The 21,984-nt window shown below is 37.2% G+C and overlaps 1 non-coding gene across 1 annotated transcript; it reads left to right on the top strand.

Moving 5' to 3' along the window:
- The first annotated feature begins 21,451 nt into the window (after positions 1 to 21,451).
- On the top strand, positions 21,452 to 21,555 carry LOC138388827 (U6 spliceosomal RNA). The gene has a single exon (XR_011234309.1). It is a non-coding gene; the product is annotated as a U6 spliceosomal RNA (small nuclear RNA).
- Positions 21,556 to 21,984: the final 429 nt, after the last annotated feature.

Here is a 21,984-nt window from a genome sequence, read left to right as displayed (position 1 = left end):
AAGAGAGGTGAAATAGAAGGAAGAATTTTTTTTGAAGATAGGATCTCACTGTCACCCAGGCCAGAGTGAAGTGGTGTGATCATAGCTCACTGGAGCATCAAACTCCTGAGCTCACACAATCCTCCTGCCTCAGCCTCCTGAGGAGCTAGGACACCCAGCTAATTTTTTTTTTTTTTTGTAGAGACAGGATCTTGCTATGTTGCTCAGGCTGGTCTTGAACTCCTTGCTTCAAGCAATCCTTCACTTTGGCTCCTAAAGTGCTACGATTAAAGGTGTGAGCCAAGTGTGCTTGGGCTTTTTAAAAAAATTTTTATGTAGAGAGTGGGTTTTTCTATGTTACCCAGGCTGGTCTTGAACTCTTGGACTCAAGCGATCCTCCCAGCTCAGCCTCTGAAAGTGTTAGGATTACAGGCGTGAAGCCAGCACACTTGATCAGAAGGAAATTTCGAAAGTCAAATATTTACTTTGACACTGACTCACTAATCTTAGGAGCAAAGACCAGGAATTTAAAAGGTACCCAAACTTCTGCCACTCTGGGACAAGTTCCTGGCTGTAACACTGCAGTCATTGGTGGCATAGGTGTATTTTCAACCAGTTTATTGTACATGCAAATAACAGATGATTCAAGACAAAAGATCTTTGTACACTTTTATTGCACCATGATTGTTTCCTAATTAGGTAAAGATTCTCCTCTAAACTAATCTGTAGTATAGCTTATTGCTAAATGAAGAGGGCTGGTAGGTGACAGGGTCTTCCCAAAAACAATACACTTTGATTTGCTTTATATATAATTTAAAATTAAGTATACCATAAAATTCTACATTTGGCAACTTCTGATTATGGAATTTTTATCCTATAACACAGGATGTAGTCATTTTTTTCTTTCATTAGTCCTGATCTTTATTAAGGAACTAGAAATGTTAAAAAGGCGATTGCCTTTTTGATTTGAGTCCTTTTACCTTCTCTCTCCTCACCCTCTGTGAGTTTGGGCCACTTTGGGGTAAGCATTTGCCATTTGTTCATAATCTCTACAAATTACAGCTTCATGGTTGAGAATGAAAGCAACCACCAGCTGAGGAGGAAAAAAAAAAATACATGCTTCTTTTTCTGAACAGCATGATACAATATAATTTCAGTTCAGGGATATCTCGGGAAATTAGCAGTGGCAGGTAGTAGAGCTCATGTTTAACTACGGTTCGTTCACATATTCTCTGTGGAAGAAGGCAGTGAGAGAATGGGGACAGCAGGGAGTCACAAGGACTGTGAAACCCAAGGTTCACATCTTATCTAAAGGACGCAGCTGTTCCTGACCTAGCCCAATGTTACCATGTGGGAACATGAGCTCAGTATTGCCAGACCTTCTGATTTTAAGTGAGAGAATAGAAATCTGAGTCTTATGTTAATCTCCTAATTTTTATATGTTCACTCCAAAATTTAAAAAAATACTCAATGAGCCACTGAAGATGTATATCCAGGCAGTATTTGGTCCATGGGTGCCATTTTGTCCCATTGGCAGCCAGAAGAGGCTCTTAATTTGGTGAAGGAGTGAAAAGAGCCCTGAGATAGCTGCCTCAGAACTATGGAGGCTATAGATTGTGAGAGCTGGCATGGGTTTTGCTTGCTTCTTTCTTTTTCTGTTTTGCTGAGGAGATTGTGTTTTAATTCTGTTGTTCTTCTTAAGGAAAACCTTTTGCCATCCTCCTGGAGAAGGAGGGGCTAGAGGTGTTGAACTCTGTTGGGGGCTTCAGGAGCTGGGTGGGACTAGGCAGAGGTGGAGTAAGACTGGCCACACTGCAATGTTTGAGGGCAGGGAGTCATTTGAAAATTGAAACACAAAAGGATCCATTTGCAGAATCTGGGTAAGTGAGCAGACGCAGCACAGAAGCCAGACCCAAGCATAGAAAGAAAAACAGTAGAAAGAAGTGGTCAAGAGGTGCCCAAGGCACTGAAGAAAAGCTCCAGGGCTTGGCTTAGCTGTGGGTGGGAAGGAAGCTGTTGAGGCAGCCAACCTGGTCTGGATAGTTGTTGATGATTGACCCAGAGAAGTAATCTAGGCTGAATTTCCTGAAGGCCTTATATCTTCTTCTCTTCATTTACATAACTTTGGTGAGAACTGCATATTCTTCAGGGGCATTATTCAGTATGCCTTTTGATGTCATGTGGCTTCAGCATTATGGTTTAGATAGGACAAGGTCACACTGCGCACAGAATGAGGCCATAGCCTTTGGACTTCCCAGTTATATTCCCTATCATTCCACAGTCATTATCATGCTGGATGTTCTTGGGTTGATGGGGCTGATAATTTGTACTCTTCTTACCTTTATTCTCTGAACCAGTTGAGAAGTTGATATAGATCTCTCAGAGTTCAAAATATCAACTTTATTCTTGGTGGAGCTGGACCATGATTGCAGCCTGGGGCTGTGGCCAAATGGTCTTCCTAATTCCTTCTTCCCAGAAGTTTAACTTATACTCACCCCATCCCAGGTAGACCTGCTGGACAATTGCCTCCGGCTTTTACCATATGGAGGAAGAAGAGTGCTTGTGTCCTGAGGATAAGCAACTGCTAAAGGGAGAAGGGGCAAACCATGTAAGGACAGTGGTGTTTAACACTTTAGTCCCAGTAAGTATAGGAGTGGTTTCCAAAGTGTGGTTCTTAGACAAGCAGCATCGGCATTACCTTGAAACTCATTAGAAATGCAGACTCTTAGTCTTCGTTCCAAATGGTTCCAAATGAACTGAATCGGAGACTCATGGGGCAGGGAGTGGGTGGGCCCAGAAGTCTGTGTTTTCACAAGGCCTTCTTGTGATTCTGTTGCAGTTAAAGTTCGAGAACCACTGAGGTATGGGGTTCACTGGACCCAAGATACCCTCTCCCCAGTGAGATAAACACCCTCTCCCCAGTGAGATAAATCAGTTCCCCTTCTTTGGGGAAGAGTGAAAAAGGAGTGTAGACAAAGAGACCAGAAGTGCTGCTTTAACAATAGGCCCTTGTGGACACATAAATATAGAATGGATTTCCCCCAACAGATGATTCTGCTCTGTAGTCCAGAGGACTACAGTTTGAGAAAACCAGCAGGGGCAAATATGAAGACTTTCATCAAAGGCCCTTTTCCTCATCTGTTAATGTTTTCTACCTTTTCTACAAAGGACAAAGGAGAGCAAAAAGAAAGATGAATGAACACAAGTGGGAACAGGAAGTACACTAAAAGATATAGAAAAATAATGAAATAGGTATTGTATTCCTTCTGACATCATTCTTTAATCACTTATTTTTGTATATTAATTAAATTTTTAGTCTCTGTTTTTCTAGTTGTGACCTAACAACAAGCCATTTGCTGTGATAGTGTCATCTGTCATCAGCATGGACTCAACTCCAGTGCTATTTGCTCTTTTATTTGTGTTTATTCATTTCCATGTTATTGGATTGTGTATTAATATATTGTTTCATGACATGATTATTTATGTCCTTCATATTCTTGCCTGACAATTGAGATTATTTAACTTGCCTTGTAACCTTGAGCAAGTTGTTCAGTTTTACTTTCAACAGTCTTCAAATCAGAATGGAGGCCTGTCTGGTTAGTTACTAAAATAGCCAGTGATGGCAAGGACTTGTCTCAATAATCCATATAGTTGGCATTTCATATGCTAAGGTGAAAAAAGGGATAAATTTCCTACATGTTTGTGATTAGGAAAAATATCTTTTTGCTTCAGCCAGCCTTTTCAGAGAGTATAGCCTTAAAGAGATATGGATGGTCCCCTCACTCTCAATAAAACTTCCTATACACATTCTTAATTCTGTGCAGTCCAGAGTGGAAACTTGTATCCATTAAATATTTAATCTTTCCAGATACTGTTACAGGAATGAAAAATGCTAAAGAATTCAAGCTGCCTCTCCTCATTTTGATCCCATTCAGATGCCTGGGCCCTGCCCTAAAACCCCTGAATGAGATTCTTTGGGTTGAAGCCCACGCATCTGCATTTACATAAGCTCCACAGGTTGATCTTATGACTGCTAGTAAGAACAACTGCACCTAATTGTTGGGTAGCATTTCATGTTTTGCAGTAATGTCTGGGCCCCAGTCCATTAGGAAGGTGATATTGTTTGGATGTTTGGCCCCTCCAAACCTCATGTGAAAATTTGATCCCCAGCGTTGGAGGTGGGGCCTGGTGGGAGGTGTTTGGGGTGATGGGGGCAGATCCCTCTTGAGTGACTTGGTGTCCTCCCTGTAATAATAAGTGAGTTGTCACTTTGTTTACCCAAGAACTGGTTGTTTAAAGTAGCCCAGAACCACCCCCCCTTCTCTCTCTCTCTCTCTCTCTCTCTCTCCCCCCCCCTCCCCCTCCCTCCCTCCATCTTTCTCTTCTCTCTCTGTCCCTCTTCCTCCCCCTTTCCCTTCTCTCTCCATATGTGACACACTTGCTCCCCTTTTGCCTTCTGTCTTGATTGGAAGCTCCCTGAAACCCTCACCAGAAGCAGATGCAGAACTGTGAGCCAAATAAACCTCTTTTCTTTATAAATTGCCCACCCTCAGGTATTTCCTTTAGAGCAACACAAGATGGACAAACACAGAAGGGTTAAGACAAAGGCATCATTGCTTATCGTTATTGGCAGAATTTTGAATGTTTTAATTTTTGTAGTATTTTTCTTTTTAAGCTGCTAAACTAAATATTTGACTAATTTCCAATATGTGTGTATATGCTATTGGAGGGAAAATTTATTTAAGGAGCACTGTAAAACCAACAAGGATCCCTCCCATCAAACACATTCCCCCTCCCCCATCTTCTAAATGATAGTTGTTCTCTCTTATGGGCAATCCAAGACCAAGGCGATAAGAACATCTTATTCTGAATAAAACTGTCGGAGCCCATATTAGCTTTCTGTTGATCCTATAACAAATTACAAGAAAGTTAGCAGCTTAAACAATACAAATTTGTTACCTTTCAGTTCTGTAGGTCAGAAGTTTGACACAGGTCTCATTAGGCTAGAATTAACATATTAGCAGGACTGCTTTCCTTTCTGGAGGCTCTAGGGGGAGAATCTTTCTCATGGCTCATTTGGGTTGTTGGCAGAATTCAGTTCCTTGTGGTGGTAGGCCTGAGATCCCTGTTTTCTTGCTGGATATAAACTGAAGGCCATTCCCAGCTTCTACAGGCCACCTGCGTTCCTTGGTTCATGGTTCCTTTCCTCCATCTTCAAAGCCAGAGAAAGTGGGTCAAGCCCCTGTCACATTTCACATCTCTCCTTCTCCTCCTGGTTTATCTCTCTGACCCAGCAGGGAAAGGTTCTCTGCTTTTAAAGCCTCATGGGATTAGACTGGGCCTGCCTGGATAATCCAGGATAAACTACCCCATCCCAAAGCCCATACCCTTAATCAACATCTGTAAAATCCCTTGTGCTGTGTAAGTTACCGTTTTCCACAGGTGCTGGGGATTAGGGCACAGACATCTTTGAGGGTATTATCCTGCTTACCACAGACCTATTGTCTGCCTTCATTGACAAAGACGATAGTGAGGGTTATCACTACCAGCAGGGCTCCAAGCATTAGTGTTGATATACATGAGAAAATGTGACTTAACTGGATATTTTTCTAAATTGAAAATATTTCAGGGCCAGATTCTGAAACATATAGTTTTGAAAAGGATGTTTCAGGACTTTTGTATAGTCAAGCAGAGCTGCAACAACACTTATTTTTGTGTGTAGGAAAGAAAAGTAATTCACATTGTGCCTGCTTCTCTGGTAACTTAGATTCAGAAAAAATTATTATGATATGAAATAGGCATACTCACTCAGCCAACATATTTGCTTTCAGTTACTCATTGCCTGCCATATGCTCCCCTGTTTCCGCACCTTTGTTCATGCACTTCCAGCTGCTAAGTTTGCCCTTCTGTTATCTACCCATTTATCTATAATGATACATATTTATGACAAGTTTTGACACCTACTTATTCTAGGAAACATTTTACATGATGCTGAAAGTGTGGCATCTACTCATTTTTCCCAATAGCTGAATTAAAATGATAAAAAGAACCCAGGTCATCTGACAGTTTTTCAAAGGCTGTTTTTGAGTTCTGTAGGATGTCTTCCTCCATAAATCTGTGTAGCATTAAAGAAGCTCCTGCAGTATCTTGGACATAGTAAGTACTCAGTAACTACTTACTGTTCAGAAGCACTAAATTTAAGTAATTGATTAAATTATTTATACATCAAAATTCTGCAAGGTATATATACTTACTGTTTCCTTTAGAATGTTCTTAACAAAAGAACGAAGAATGTTTGATATTATACAAGTGAGTAAAACTGGGATTGTTAGAGCTGAGGTTTCCAATTCATCTTTTACTGAATGTTAATTCATATTAAAAATGTGGCTCCTGCCCTGAAGGTAAACATGGAATAGTCAATTCTTCTTTAAATTTTCTTGCTTTCTCAAATAGTTGTATATCCAACTTTGACTCAGATTATTTTTTTCCAATATTATTTTACTTGTGATGGTTCAAAATACTTTTGCCTCAAATATTCACAGTCTGTTAAAACTGCACCCTGCACTTGGCCCTGATCAGTGACTTGGCACTACATCACTTTCTACATAATTTTTGAGATCAAATCAGTATTATTTTCTTTGGAATTTTGGTTGAGACTCATAGTCGATATCGAAGAAGAAAAGCATTTTATCAGTGAAAGTGGCACTTTTAAACTGTAACACTTCTCAACAGAGCGGAAATAGAAATTGCTTGCAACAAAATGGAGTGGATAAAATCTTAGAGAAACTGGACTCGAACTATAATGTCCCTCATTCCCCATCCACTCTTTGTGGTCAAGGGTGTTTACTGAAGCATTATTTCTAAAACATTGGAAACCACCTTAGTTATCAACATGAATGCTTAAATAAATATTGGTATAGTTATAACATGGATTATTATGAAGCCTGAAAAACATGCTTTCAAAAAATATGGGAATTTCTTACTTAGTGTTAAGTAAAACTATATATAGCAAATACCAATTTTGTTTAAAAAGTATATTCATATACATGTGCATAGAAGAAAGACTGGAAATTCATGGCATATTGGCCCTGGTTGTTTCTGAATGGTGTGCTTGAGAACAATTTAAAATTTCTTACTTTCCAAATTTTTAAATTTTATATATTACTTTTCAAAAATCAGAAAACCACACAGGATCCTTTTTGTTTTTTAAAGGACACATAGGGTAGATAACTGATTTTTCCTGTGAAGTGAAGTCCTGGCACAAATTATACATAACAAGTACACATTTTAGTAAAGAGGTTAGCAGAGCTCCACACAACAGCAGCAACACCACAAACATCCATAATGGTCTCCTTGAAATAATGGAATTTGGGATGTAAGAAACATTAATGATCACCTCATCCAACTTTCTATGTAGGAATCCCCAAAGGCAACAGCCTCTGTACCCCCAAATGGTCCCTTAGCCTTTGTAGGAGCAGGCCCAGTGAAGAGAACCTCAGTGTTCCAGAGGTAGCCCGAGTTGGCTGTGTACCACTTGGATAGAATGTTTGCTTATATTCATGAGGAATTTGTCTTCTATTTCTGCCTAATGGTCCTAGTTCTATCAGCTTGTGGCCATATACAGCAAGAGTAAGCCTTCTTCAATACAGATGTCCTTTAAGTATTTAAATATGAGTGTGCATTTTTAACATTCATTGAGGTATAATTTAGGTATGATAGACTGTACTTAAAGTGGACAATTAGCTATGTTTTGACAGGTGTATACACCCACAAAATCATCACCACAATCAAGATGTAGAACATTTTCATTACCTCCCAAAGTTTCTTCATGTCCCTTTGCATTCCATCCCTCCTTGCGCCTCTGCTCCAGACCACCATTTATCTGCTGTCACCATAGATTAGTTTGCATTTTCCATGATTTCATATAAATGGAATCATACAGTGCTGTATGTGCTTTTGTTTTTTAAACTGGCTATTAAGATAAAAACCTTAACTTTTTCTTTCACCTTATTAAGGAGTTTTATAACATCCATTCTTTATGGAGACAGCATAAAAGATGTTTCAGAATTACTGTTCAGAAAATTAACCAGTCACTGAAAATGGATTATGCATTTTATAAGTGAGCCTTTCTTGCCTAACTTAGAAAGTAGTATTGGACTATAACCCTTGAGGCACTTTCTATCCTTAATACTGTATAAGTCTATGTAATGTTTCCAGTTATTGTTCAAAGGTAATTTTGTAGATTTGCTTGAAATTGGCCCAGTAACTATAAAAGAAATTCAGCAGGGTGTAAGCTTTTTCAATTTTTTTTTTTTTTTAGTTTTATACAGTTTCCTAATTCTAGGGATTGCAATGTATACTTAATTCGGTAGTGGTTTTCACATGGTGAAAACAACATGGCCCTTTTCTTTCTTTCTTTCCTTTCTTTTCTTTTCTTTTTTTACTTTTTAAGAGACAGAGTCTTACTATGTTTCCCAGGGTCTCTATGTTGCTCAGGCTGGTCTCAAACTCCTGGACTCAAGCAATCCTCCAGTTTCAGCCTCCCAAGGAGCTGGAATTACAGGTGCATGCCACAGAGCTGAGGTCAGCATTGCCATTTTAAAATTAAAATGGCAAAGTAATATTTATAAAAATAATATGGGAGTTCATGGGATAGTCCCATTCCATAGGAAGAAAACCTGCTTGAGTGGAATCTAAGGGGTAAAGTGAGTATCAAAATATATTTTAAACACACCAGCTATAATCAAATAGAAATGGTGATGGCATCTACATATTTTCCTCTTGATTTTTTTATAGTTCCAAACCACACCCACGTTGAAGGTTGGCCTTTCTACTGAGACCAAATTCTATTGAGATTAAAATTTATAGTTGAAGGCAGCACACTTCAGTGTGGAGTTGCTTATCTTCTTCAGTCAAACACTGACTTTGGCAAAGGATTATCTGAGGATAGACATAGCTTAGGAAGGCTGAATTTTAAATCTTCTGAAGTGTTTTTCTGGACTTCTAAATCTCAGGTGATAAGACTAGCAGAAGCAGGTATGTAAAAAGCAATAATAACAGCCTCAGATTCTAGTGCTACTTTTTCATATGATTGTTAAATTGAGATAACCCCCTCACAGTATTTCTTTTTATGGTGCATTCTTGCTTTGGGATGCTAGTGCATAATCAGTACAAATAATAACCTTGGTATTGAGGGTCATATAGTTCTTAATTCTCTCTTCATTTTTCTATTTGGAATACTATTTCTTCTGTAAGCACTATTTCTTAGATAAGAAAGGATTATTTTGATTTATTCAGGGTTGGATTAAAAAATTAAACTTGTAATTAGTTTAATCATGGATAAGCAAAATTCCCCATTTTTTCTAAGGATATTCCACAGATACATAAAATAAATCATAATAAAGGATATCTCCAATGCTAGGGATGTGATGTAATTATATCCAAGCATCTAGAGTCTAAAGAAAATATCTAAATTAAAATCAATTCTTTATCATTATTTTTGCTCTTCTACATTTTTAAGTACCAGAATGTACTTGTAGATAGTGACCTTGCTTAAAAGCTTCTTTCAATGTTTCATTAAATTTGGGAAGAGGCTGAAGGCTGTCAGACAGTTCTCATAAAAATAGTGTGCAAAGAAGCAAGCCACCTTTCACTTTGAGCATTTTTCATGGTGTCTGAGGTTGGCTAAAAAACTGTGTATCTTTACCTTATGCAGCTCTGGAAACTGTAACAGCCTTACTTTAAGCTCTTTTCTTAGTAAAGCAGAAAATGAACAGTTCCCAGCCCATGTAAAGCTGAGAAGGTCTTGAATGATGCATGTCAAGGAAACTTGGATACTGATACCGGTGGCAATTTACATAGGTCTTAATGCCAAAGAATTAAAGACTCGAGTTTTCTTGAGAGATCAGCTTTTAAAAAGTTAAATGTGTTTCCTTTTTGCAATGACCTGAGTTCTCAAACCTAAGTAGAAAGTTGACTTACTTGCTCAGCTTTGTGAAGTAGTCAACCATTTAAATTGATTTGTATAAGTCAGAGAATAGTTACTCTGTGGGCTCTTAGAGAACTGAACACAGTATGACCAATTAACCCTGGAAAGTGAGTGCCATGGAAAAATTTTACATGGTTTTTAAAAACCCTCTTATGGCTTTCTTAGGAACCAGAATTGCCTTTCTTGTATTATGCCTGGAGTCCAACAAAGACTGTGCCCTTGTGCCAGTCCTTTCATAATGAGTCAACCAATTGCTCAATTGTGTTCTTGTGAAGGAGGGGGATAACATTCCTTTATGATCCCCAGTTTAGATCAGCTTACCACCCAAAGCATGATATTTGATTACCCTTATTATGTTTCTTTGCTTAGCTACAAATGTTGCTAATGGCGTGGCCTTATCTAGCTATTATAAAAAATCCACATCTATGCTGACTTAGTCCGTGCTGTAAAAGGCCCTATTGCCAAGCACCTGGTAATATGAGTCCTTGGAGAATGGAGCAGCACTTGGGGTTAGGTATGCACTGCAAGTGGAAACATCTTAAAATCCCAAATATTCCACTGAGTACCTGACTGCCTGCTTTTTCTTCTAATGCTGATTTTAATCTCTAAAGCTCCCTGTGTCTGGGCCTGAATTGCTTTTTATAATTCTTATTGTAAAAGTTTACCGGCCACTTCTAACCATATTCTTCTATTAGAATTGAGGTTTTTAGGGTTCCCTTTTTTTCCCTTCCAAATGTTTCCAACTCAGTTCTCAGTCTTGCAGAACAGAAGAGATGCTACATAAACCACTAGAAGCAAATGGTGGAAGAATTCTTACCCCTCTGCCTACTCCAGCAGAGTTGTTGTTTCTCCCTTTAACTCTGGAGCAGTGGCCCCCAGGCTTTTTAAATTTTCAGTTCCCATCAATAAAAGTGTTGTGCATATACCACTTGCAAGATATATATTTTAAATTTATGTTCCATTTAGTGTATATGTCATATATACTAGAGAATATATAAAAAAAAAAAAGGAGATGATTTTTTAAAACCTATTATTTAGAAGAACATTATGGTAATAATATCCTTAACTAATATCTCATGATACAGTATATATACAAGATACTATTTATTGTTAATGATGGTGAGTATAATGTATTTTACATAATCCTGAACATTTTGATTTTTTTTGCCTAATTTGTGGTCACGTTTGTCCCTGTTTTGTTTTCTGATATAGCTGATGAACATTCATACTAAGAGGTGTCAGCTCTGCTATTTTCTTGGGCCTGTACGATTAGTATTTTTTTCAGTCCCCAATTTCTTTGCAGTCATTTTTTAAGGCTACTTACCAATTTAGTGAAGGTAGATTTGATATCAACAGGGTTATATAATCTACTAATGCATAGAACTAGGCGTACACAAACTGTAGGATGTCACAAATGCTGGAAATAAAAAAAGGAATGATGGCCAACTGTCCAGCCTCTTCTTTGTGGAATGTCTACTCCTCTCTTGGACATCCCTTTAACTGATTGTGCATGGGACTATGTCACAAGGACCAAGTTAGGATTCTTCCGAAAATTTACATGTTAAATATTTGTAAAGCTAATTTTGTCTTAAAATAAACATAAGCAGTTCTAATATTTACTTCCTACACTCAGGTAGAGACAATTGTTCTTGGTGACTGTGTTGTCTTCTGAGTAGACAAGGTTGGGTGTGGCCTTAGTTTTCTCATCTGTAAAAAGAGGGTTGGACTAGATGACTTTTAGGTGTTTTTGAGGGGGAGGGAAATTTTTACCCCATTTTGTTTTCTACCTGTCCTCTGGACTAATACATGCCTATTGATTCATCCACATAAGTAATACTGCTTGGAAGTTGTTTCTGTAAGGAATAATGTTCAGAAATATAAGTGACATATTAGGATTTGCTTTTTAAGCTAACACAGAAATATTTGTTACACTCAAACCAGAACATTAAAAGCCTCCTTACTCTTCAAGGCCCATCCAACTTAAACATTACCCCCTCAGGAGAATCTTTGTCAGAACCCGTATTTGAAGTGTTTGCTCCCTTTTTTCCTCCTATAGAATTCTGTTTGTACAGTAATCAGTGGTCTTGAATTATGGTTATATGTATACATGTTTGCCTTTCATGAGGCATAGCTGTTTATTACTAAGTTTTATATTTAGTAACAGCAAGCCTTGCTGATTAACTGATTGGTTTTCACTGAAAATGTTGGAGAATGCTGTTGAGAATATTAAGAACATGTTCTCCAAGAAATTATTTAAATATGTTTTCTTCCCAAGGAAACTTTTTTTGGAAAACCTGAGGCTAAAGGTCTTAGCCAGGAACCCATGGACCTCTAGAAGGCCCATGGATGGGCTTGCAGGGGTTGTGTATCCATAACCACCACTGAAATCATATGTAAAATTCAGATCTGTGGGCGTTTTTCTGGGAAGAGGGTCCATAGCCTCACAAAGGCTAAAAATCATAAGACCTTTAAGAATAAATGCAACAGGCGAAATATAGGCACTTCAAATATAACCTTCTATTCATCTTAATTTATGTTTACTTTCCAACTGAATTTTCATCACTTTTGTATATTTCAGCTCTCCATAGTATTTCATGGCCTTTCTATGAAAAGTATTATTAGCAATACTTAATACCATACCCCTGAATCTGCCATGCTGTATTCCTACTAATTTATATATTCATGACATTATCTTGCTTATGAGGGATAGAGACCTTTTCAAACTCATTACTTCTTGTTGAATACAGTAAATAAATAGTATTTTACTTTTTAGAAAAAAGGGAGAATTTGGGGTTAAATTAGAATTGAGAAAGTAAAAAGAACCATGTACAGAATTGTTTTGTAAACCTCTCTACTGAGTCATCTAATTTCAATGTCTACATAAAAGAAGCTCAGATCTCTCTCTTGAATATCATGTAGAAAGATGATACCCTGGTTCCCTGGAGAACCTATTTCATGACTTGATTGCTTTTGGCCTTTCAAGAATCAGTGTGGTTTGTTGAAAGGAACATGGGACTGGGACTCAAACAAACTGAAAATAGTACCAGCTTTGACAGTTACCATTGGATGACCTAGGCTACATAGGTCTACCTCTCTGAGTCTGTTTCCTTGTATGTAGAAATGGGAATAAGGGAGCGTTAAGCAGCAGAACTGAAAATACAGTGTATGTGTGTGCATATACATGTAGTAGTTTATGTAGTGTAATATTATTTTATTCCCATTTTACATATGAGGAAACGGGTAATACTACTATTATATATAGTATTGTTATTTTCAGTTCTGCTGCTTAACTTACTGGGTGATATTGAGTAAGATGCGATAGTACATCTGAAATTGCTTTATAAATTAGAAAGCACTTAAATGTGAGACTTAATTTCTCTTGATAATTATACATGTTACTTATAATATGGTGGTCTTCCTTAGTCTGCGGTTTGAGGCCACCATGAAGAATCAGTTTCAAACTTACCTTTTCTTTCACAAAGCTTATGTCATTATTATTAGCTAAGAATAAAATCTCGACTGAATTTGCCCTGGGACATTCATACAAACTGAAGGAACAGACTTAAAGGTAAAACCTATCACATTGAAACACACAAAGAAAAAACACTGGGTCAGCCAATTAATGTTATTTTAAAATACTGAAATTAACTAAAGTAAAATATTCTAAGATTATAAAAGTTGGATAGAGTCAGACTAAAAAGCAAAATGATTAAATTCCCTTATGAGAGATCCAGAGAAGTTTCCTGGGCCCAGCCTTACATGGAATAGTGAAAATATGGACCTTGAAACAGCTGTTTCAAGTGTGCTTCAGTATGACTCCAGTTGTTTTGGTATGACTCTAGTGCCTACTAGCTGAGTGGTATTGGGCAAATTAACCATAGTGACCTTGACTTTATCAGTAAAAATAGATGTAACAAATACTACTTTTGTGTGTTATTTTAAGGATTAGAAATAATTTATATAAAGTTCCTGGCACATATTCAGCAGAGTTCTGACCAGCACATTTGTGTGTGATGAAACTACCTGGAGACCTGTGAAAGAACCACTGAAAGGATTAGAAGGAATAGTGCTTGGCACTCACACTAGGCCAGGAAAAGTGCCTGTTCCCACCAGTCAGAGTGAAAAAAAAAATTTAATAATGTACAGGTTATTGAGTACTCAGAAGCATCCTGCCTCAATAATAGGGAATAGTTAGCCCTTAGACTGCAAGGCTTCTCAACCTCACCGCTATGGAAATGTTGGACTGGATGATTCTTTATTGTAAGGGGGATCTCCTGTGTATTGTAGGATTTTTAGCTGTGTCCCTGGCCTCACCATACTACATTCCAGTAACACCTTCTCTGTTGTGAAAGCAAAAAATGTCTCCAGACATTGCCAGATGTCCTCTGGGGACCATAGTTATCTCCTTTGAGAACCAGAACCCTAAACTAAATTCTGCTCTGGTCCTGCTGAATAAAACTTAAAAGCAAAAACCAAGGATCAAACTCTTTCTAGGTAATTTAACTGTATCCAAGAACAAAGATCAAGAATAGTTATTGGACATTTTTTTCAGAAATAAGAAAAGGCCATTCTGAAATTATGTGGTACAAAGCAACAGTCACCAAGTATAATACTGGGATAAAGATAGATACATAAAGACCAATGGAACAGATTAGAGAGTCCATAAATAAACTCTTGTGTATATGGCCAAATGGCTTTTGACAAGGGTCTCAAGACTTACACAATGGAGAAAAGACAGTCTCTTCAACAAATGGTGTTGGGAAAGCAGGATAGCCACAAGCAAAAGAATGAAGTTGAACCCTTGCCTTACACCATATACAGAAATTAACTCAAAATGGATTAAATATCTAAATGTAAGACCTAAAACTATAAACCTCATAAGAAAAAACATAGGGCAAAAGCTTCAGGATATCAGATTTGGAAATGATTTCTTGGATATGGCACCAAAAACACAGGCAACAAAAGCAAAAATAGGCCGGGCTCAATGGCTCATGCCTGTAATCCTAGCACTTTGGGAAGCCAAGGCAGGAAGATGGCTTGAGGCCAGGAGTTCAAGACTGTCCTGAGTAACATAGCAAGACCTTATCTCTACAAAAAATAAAAAAATTGGTCAAGGCGTGGTGGCATGCACCTGTAGTCCCAGCTACTCAAGAGGCTGTGAGGCAGGAGGATCACTTGAGCCCAGGATTTTGAGCCTGCAGTAAGCTATGATGACACCTCTGCACTCTAGCCTGGGCAAGGAAGTGAGACCCTGTCTCAAAAAAACAAAAACCAAAAAATAACAACAAAATGGGACTACTTCAAACTTAAAAACTTCTGCACATCAAAGGAAACAATCAACAGAGTGAAAAAGCAACCTATGAAATTGGAGAAGATATTAGTAAATCATATCTGATAAGAGGATAACATCCAGAATATATAAGGAACTTCTGTAACTTAACAACTAAAAAATAACCTAATTAAATGGGCAAAGAACTGGAATAGACTATTTCAAAGAAGACATACAAATGGCCAAAAAGCATATGAAAAGATGCTCAATATCACTACAGATGGTTCCTGACGTATTATGATGGTTCAACTTACAATTTTTTTGCCTTTACACAAGCAATACACATGGTGAGAAAGCAATACAGATTCAGTACACTCCTCAACTTATGACAGAGTGAGACCCCATTTGAAAAAAAAAAAAAAAACAAAAAAACCCCAGTATGACATTATGGAGGTTCCTCAAAAAATTAAAAATAGAATTACCATATGATCCGGCAATCCCACTTCTGGGTATATATCCAAAAAAATTTTGAGCAGGATCTCAAAGAGATATTTGCACACCTATGTTGACTGTATCATTATTCACAATAGCCAAGAGGTAGAAGCAATTCAGAAGTCCATCAGCAGATGAATAAAGAAAATGTGGTATATAAATATAATGGAATATCATGCAGCTTTTAAAAAGGAATCCTATCACATGCTACAACGTTGATGAACCTAAAGGACATCATGGTAAGCAAAATAAGCCAGGTCACAAAAGGACAAATACTGTATGATTCCATTCATAAGAAGTATGTAAAATAGTCATAGTCACAGAAACAGAAATTAGAATGTGAGGCCAGGCGCAGTGGCTCACGCCTGTAATCCTAGCACTCTGGGAGGCCGAGGTGGGAGGATCGCTCGAGGTCATGAGTTCAATACCAGCCTGAGCAAGAGTGAGACCCTATCTCTATTAAAAATAGAAATGATCCGGACAGCTAAAAATATATATAGAAAAAAATTAGCCAGGCATGGTGGCACATACCTGTAGTCCCAGCTACTCGGGAGGCTGAGGCAGAAGGATTGCTTGAACCCAGGAGTTTGAGGTTGCTGTGAGCTAGGCTGATGCCATGGCACTCTAGCCTGGGCAACAGAGCAAGACTCTGTCTCAACCAAAAAAAAAAAAGAAATTAGAATGTGGTTGCCAAGACTGGGGAGGGGGGGAGGAGAAATTCATATTTAATGGGTATAGAGTTTCAGATTTGCAGGACGAAAAAGTTCTAGAGATCTGTTGTATAGCAATGTGAATATAATTAATATTACTGAACTGTACACCTAAAAATGATTAAGATGGTAAATTTAATGTTATGTGTTTTTTACCACAATAAAAAGAATATCTATAGGAATACAAAACTATATTATCCAGCAAAGTAAACTTTACAATGTGTAATTCAATAAAAAATTATCAGGCATGCAAAGAAGCCAGCAAATATGACCCATAATTGAGAGGAAAAATCTGTCAATCAAAACTGACTCAGAACTGACACAGTTATTAGAACTGTCAGAGAGTGGCATTAAAATTATTATTACAACTATTTTTCACATGCTTAAAAAAAGAGTTAAATGGAGACATAGGAAATATTTTAAAAGACCCAAATCAAATTTCTAGAGATAAAAACTACAGCATCTCAGAGGAAAAATACACTGAACAGGATTTTTTTTTTTTTTGAAACAGAGTCTCACTCTGTTGCCTGGGCTAGAGTGCCATGGTGTCAGCCTAGCTCACAGCAACCTCAAACTCCTGGGCTCAAGCGATCCTTCTTCTGCCTCAGCCTCCCGAGTAGCTGGGACTATAGGCATGCGCCACCATGCCCGGCTAATTTTTTCTATGTATTTTTAGTTGTCCAGCTAATTTTCTTTCTAATTTTAGTAGAGACGGGGTCTCGCTCTTGCTCAGGCTGGTCTTGAACTCCTGAGCTCAAACGATCCACCCGCCTCAGCCTCCCAGAGTACTAGGATTACAGGCGTGAGCCACCATGCCTGGCCACTGAATAGGATTAAAGGCAGTTTAGACATTGTAGAAGAAAAGATTGATGGCCTTGAAGATGTAGCAATAGAAACTATCTAAAATGAAACAAAGAGAAAAGAACTACAAAAAATTAAAAATATCAGTAATCTGCATGACACTTTCAAGTGGTCTTACATACATGTACTTTTAGGTTCCCTTAAGGAGGAGGGAAGAGGAGAAGAACTATCTGAAGAGATTATGGCTTAAAAATTTTCCAAATGCGATGAAAACTATAAACCTACAGATCCAAGACACTCAGTGAACTTCAAGCAAAAGATACATGAGGAAAACTACATTGTAATTAGATTGCTTAAAAACAGTGATAGAGATAAAATTTTAAAATAAGCCAAAGGAAAAAAAGGATACTTTACATATAGAGGAAGAAAGGTAAAGATGATATAGATGTTTTTTGCTTCTATCCAATTGAAATCTTCAACTCTAGTTGTGGATTTGTCCATTTCTCACTGTAATTCTATCAAGTTTTGTTAAAGATGAGGTAATACAGATAAGACAGTAGAGGAACGTCATTAAAGTAATGAAAGAAAAGCAGTTAAACTAAAATTCTATACCCAAAAAATATTTTTTTTGAAGAGTCAAAATATTTTTTTTTATTTTGAGACAATTGTAGATTCAGATGAAGTTGTAAAAGACCCCTTTAAGCTTTAACCCATTTCTCCCAGTGGCAACTATCTCACAAAAAATATCACAACCAGGAAGTTGATACTGATGTAGTTAATACAAAGCAAACCCATATATTTTAAAAACAAAGATGAAATAACGACTTTTCAGATACGTGAGAACTGAAAGAATTCATCACCAGCAGACTTGTATTACAAGAAATGTTAAAGGAAGTCCTTCAGGCAGAAAGACAATACCATATGGAAATATAGATCTATACAAAGGAATGAAGAACATCAGAAATAGTATTATATGGATAAACATAAAGATTTTTTCCTTATACAAATCTTTAAAAGATAATTTCTTTAAATAAAAATAATGAAATGCATGGGGTTTATAACATCTGAAATATACGACAAAAAGCATAAATGCTGGGGAAAAATGGAAGTACATTATTGTAATGTTATACTGTACATGAAATGGTACAATATTGCTGGAAGATAAGCTATAGTAAGTTAAAGATGTATGCTATAAATCCTAAAGCAACCACTAAAATAACAAAGAGTTATATAATAATCCAAGAAAGGAGATAAAATGAAATTGTAAATAATATTTGGGTGATTCAAAAGAAGAAGAAAAAGAGGGAAAAAAGAAAACAGATGGGACAAACAGCAGAATAAGAGGCTTAAACCTAACCATATCAATGAATACATTAAAGGTTAATTGTTGGCTGGGTGCAGTGGCTCATGCCTGTGGTCCCAGCACTTTGGAAGTCGAGGCAGGATCCGGTGGATTGCTTGAGATTGGGAGTTCTAGAGCAGCCTGGGCAACACAGTGAGATCCTGTCCCTACCAAAAAAAAAAAAAAAAAAAAAATTGGCATTGTGGTGCTTGCCTGTAGCCCTAGCTACTCAGGAGGCTGAGGTAGGAGAATTGCTTGAGCCCAGGAGTTCAAGGTTGCAGTGAGCTATGATCACAGCCACTGTACTCCAGCCTGGGGGCTAGAACAAGACTTTGTCTCTTAAAAAAAAAAAGTTAATTGAATAGCTCAATTAAGCGGAGGTTGTCAAATTTGGTAAAAAACCAGCTATATGTTGCCTAGAGGAAACAAATTTTAAATATAAAGAGACAGCTTAAAAGTAACCATCACAACAAGATATACCATGCTAATGATAATCAAAAGAAAGCTAGTCTATATTAACATCAGGGTAAGTAGATTTCAGAGCAAAGGTTATTACCAGGGATAAAGGTAATTTTATTATTATTGAGGGGTCAGTTCTTCAAGAAGACAGAGCAGTTCTAAATATTTATATACCTAATAACAGAGCTTCAAAATAAATGAAGCAAAACTTGATAGCACTGCAGTGAGAAATAGAGAAATCTACAATAATAGTTGAAGATTTCAACTGAAATAGAAGTAGAAGCAATAGACAGAAATTCAGTAAGGATATAGAAGACTTAATACTATCATTCATCTCTATTGATATTTGTAGAACACTCCACCCAACAGCAGCAGAATATACTTTCTTTTAAAGTACACACAGAATATTTACCAAGATAGATCATATGCTGGGCCATAAAACAAGTCTCAATAATTTAAAAGGATTCAAGTCATATAAAGTATATTTTCTCACCACAATGGAGTGAAATTAGAAATTGAATTAGGGAAATCCACAAATATGTGAAAATTAACATACCTTTTTTTTTTTTTTTTTGAGACAGTCTCACTCTGTTGCCTGGGCTAGAGTGAGTGCCGTGGTGTCAGCCTAGCTCACAGCAACCTCAAACTCCTGGGCTCAAGCAATCTTTCTTGCCTCAGCCTCCTGAGTAGCTGGGACGACAGGCATGCGCCACCATGCCCGGCTAATTTTTCTATATATATTTTTAGTTGTCCATATAATTCCTTTCTACTTTTAGTAGAGATGGAGGTCTCGCTTTTGCTCAGGTTGGTCTCGAACTCCTGAGCTCAAACGATCCTCCCACCTCGGCCTCCCAGAGTGCTAGGATTACAGACATGAGCCACTACACCTGGCCAAAATTAACATACTTCTTAATCAAAGGTAAAAGAATAAATGAAAAGGGGAATTATTGTAAGTACTTTTAACTGAATGAAAACATATTAAAATGTGTTGGATGCTGCTAAAGCAATACTTAGGGGGAGTTTATCACACTAAACAGTCATATTTGAAAAGAAGAAAAATAAGTGACCTCACCTTCCACCTTAAGAAACAAGAAAAAGAAGAGCAAACTAAGTCTAGGCAGAAGAAAGAAAATGATCAGAACAAAAATCAGCAAATGAAAAATCAATGAAATCAAAAGCTGGTTATTTGTAATGATCAATAAAGTTGATAAACATCTAGCCAGACTGAGCAGACAAAAAAGAAAGAAGACAAATCAATATCAAGAATGAGAGAGGTGACATCACTACAGACTCTGCAGATATTAAAAGAATAATAAGGAGATGTTTTGAACAACTTTATACCAATACCTTTGGTTATTTAAATGAAAGGGACAAATTCCAAACCTTACTCAAGAAGAAATAACTAACATGAATAGACCTATAGCTATTGAGGAAATTGAATTTGTAGTTAAAAGCCTTCCCAGAAAGAGAACTCCGGCTCCTAACAGACATTTCAGGAACAAATAATGCCAATTCTATACAAACTCCTTCAGACAGTTAAAGAGAAGGGAATACTTTCCACTCATCTGTGAGGCCAAAATTTTTTTAAGAGATGTGATCTTGCTCTGTTGCGCAGTTCAGTGGCACAGTCGTAGCTCACTACAGCCTCAAACTCCTGGGCTCAAGTGATCCTCCCACCTCAGCCTCCTGAGTAGCTGGGATGAGACATGTGCCACCATGCCTGACAAATTAAAAAAAAAAATTTTCTTTAGAGATAGGGTCTTGGTATGTTGCCCAGGCTATTCTCAAACTCCTGGCCCCACACTATCCTCCCACCTGAGCCTTCTGAGCTGCTTGGTTTACAGGTTTGAGCCACCGTATCTGGCAAGGCAGCAAATATTCTGATGTTAAAACCAAATAAAGACATTACAAGAAAACCAAAGATTGATATCCCTTATGAATATAGATGCAGAAATTCTAAACAAAATGTAAGCAAATTGAATCCAACAATGTATAAAAGGAATAATGCATAATCACCAAGGGTTAATCCCAGGAATATAAGATTGTTTTCACATTTGAAAGTTAATCCTTATAATTCACAATATTAATAAACAAAACTATATAATCATTTCAGAGACACAAAGCATTAAGAATCTAACATCCTTTGCTGATTTAAAAAAAAAGTTTTAGCAAAGCAGAAATAGATGGGAACTTCCTCAATCTGACAGAGTACCTGCAAGAGCTATTAGAACTAATAAGTGAGTTCTACTACTAGCAAGGTTATACAAAAATCAACTGTATTTGTATTTAGTAGCAACAATCAGAAATTTAAATAAAAAGTACCTCTTATAATAGCTTAAAAAAATAGAAGGATAAGTTGGAGAAAAGATGAGCCAGACCTGTACACTGAAACTATTAAACATTGTTGAGATGTGCTCGCTTCAGCAGCACATGTGCTAAAATTGAAATGATGCAGAGATTAGCATGGCCCCTGTGCAAGGATGACACACAAATTTGTGACGCATTCCATATTTTGCTCCAGTCCTGGGAAGGTTGTTTCATTACTTGCTGACTAACTCTAAGGAAACAATGTGAGAAAAAGCAAAATGGGTGGCACCTAATATTGAAATTGTGATTTAAAAAAAAAAAATTGCTGAGATAAAAGATTTAAGTAAACTGAGATATACCATATTTATGAACTCTCAATATTGTTAAGGTGTCAGTTCCCTAAAATTGATCCATAGATTCAGTGTAATCCCTGTCTAAATCCCAAAAGGCTATTTGGTAGAAATTGACAACAGGATTCAAAAATTCATATGGAAGTGCAAATGACCTAGAATAGCCCAAACTGTCTTGGACAAAAAAATCAGAATTGGAGGACTAACACTACCTGATTTCTAGACGTTTTATAAAGCTAGAGTATTTAACGGTGTTGTATTTACATTGAGATAGAGCACTGGAACAG

Source organism: Eulemur rufifrons, chromosome 7 (assembly GCF_041146395.1).
Source record: "Eulemur rufifrons isolate Redbay chromosome 7, OSU_ERuf_1, whole genome shotgun sequence".
Classification (NCBI taxonomy): domain Eukaryota; kingdom Metazoa; phylum Chordata; class Mammalia; order Primates; family Lemuridae; genus Eulemur; species Eulemur rufifrons.
The sequence above is the reverse complement of the archived record's forward strand: the minus strand, read 5'-3'. Positions and strand labels throughout refer to the sequence as shown.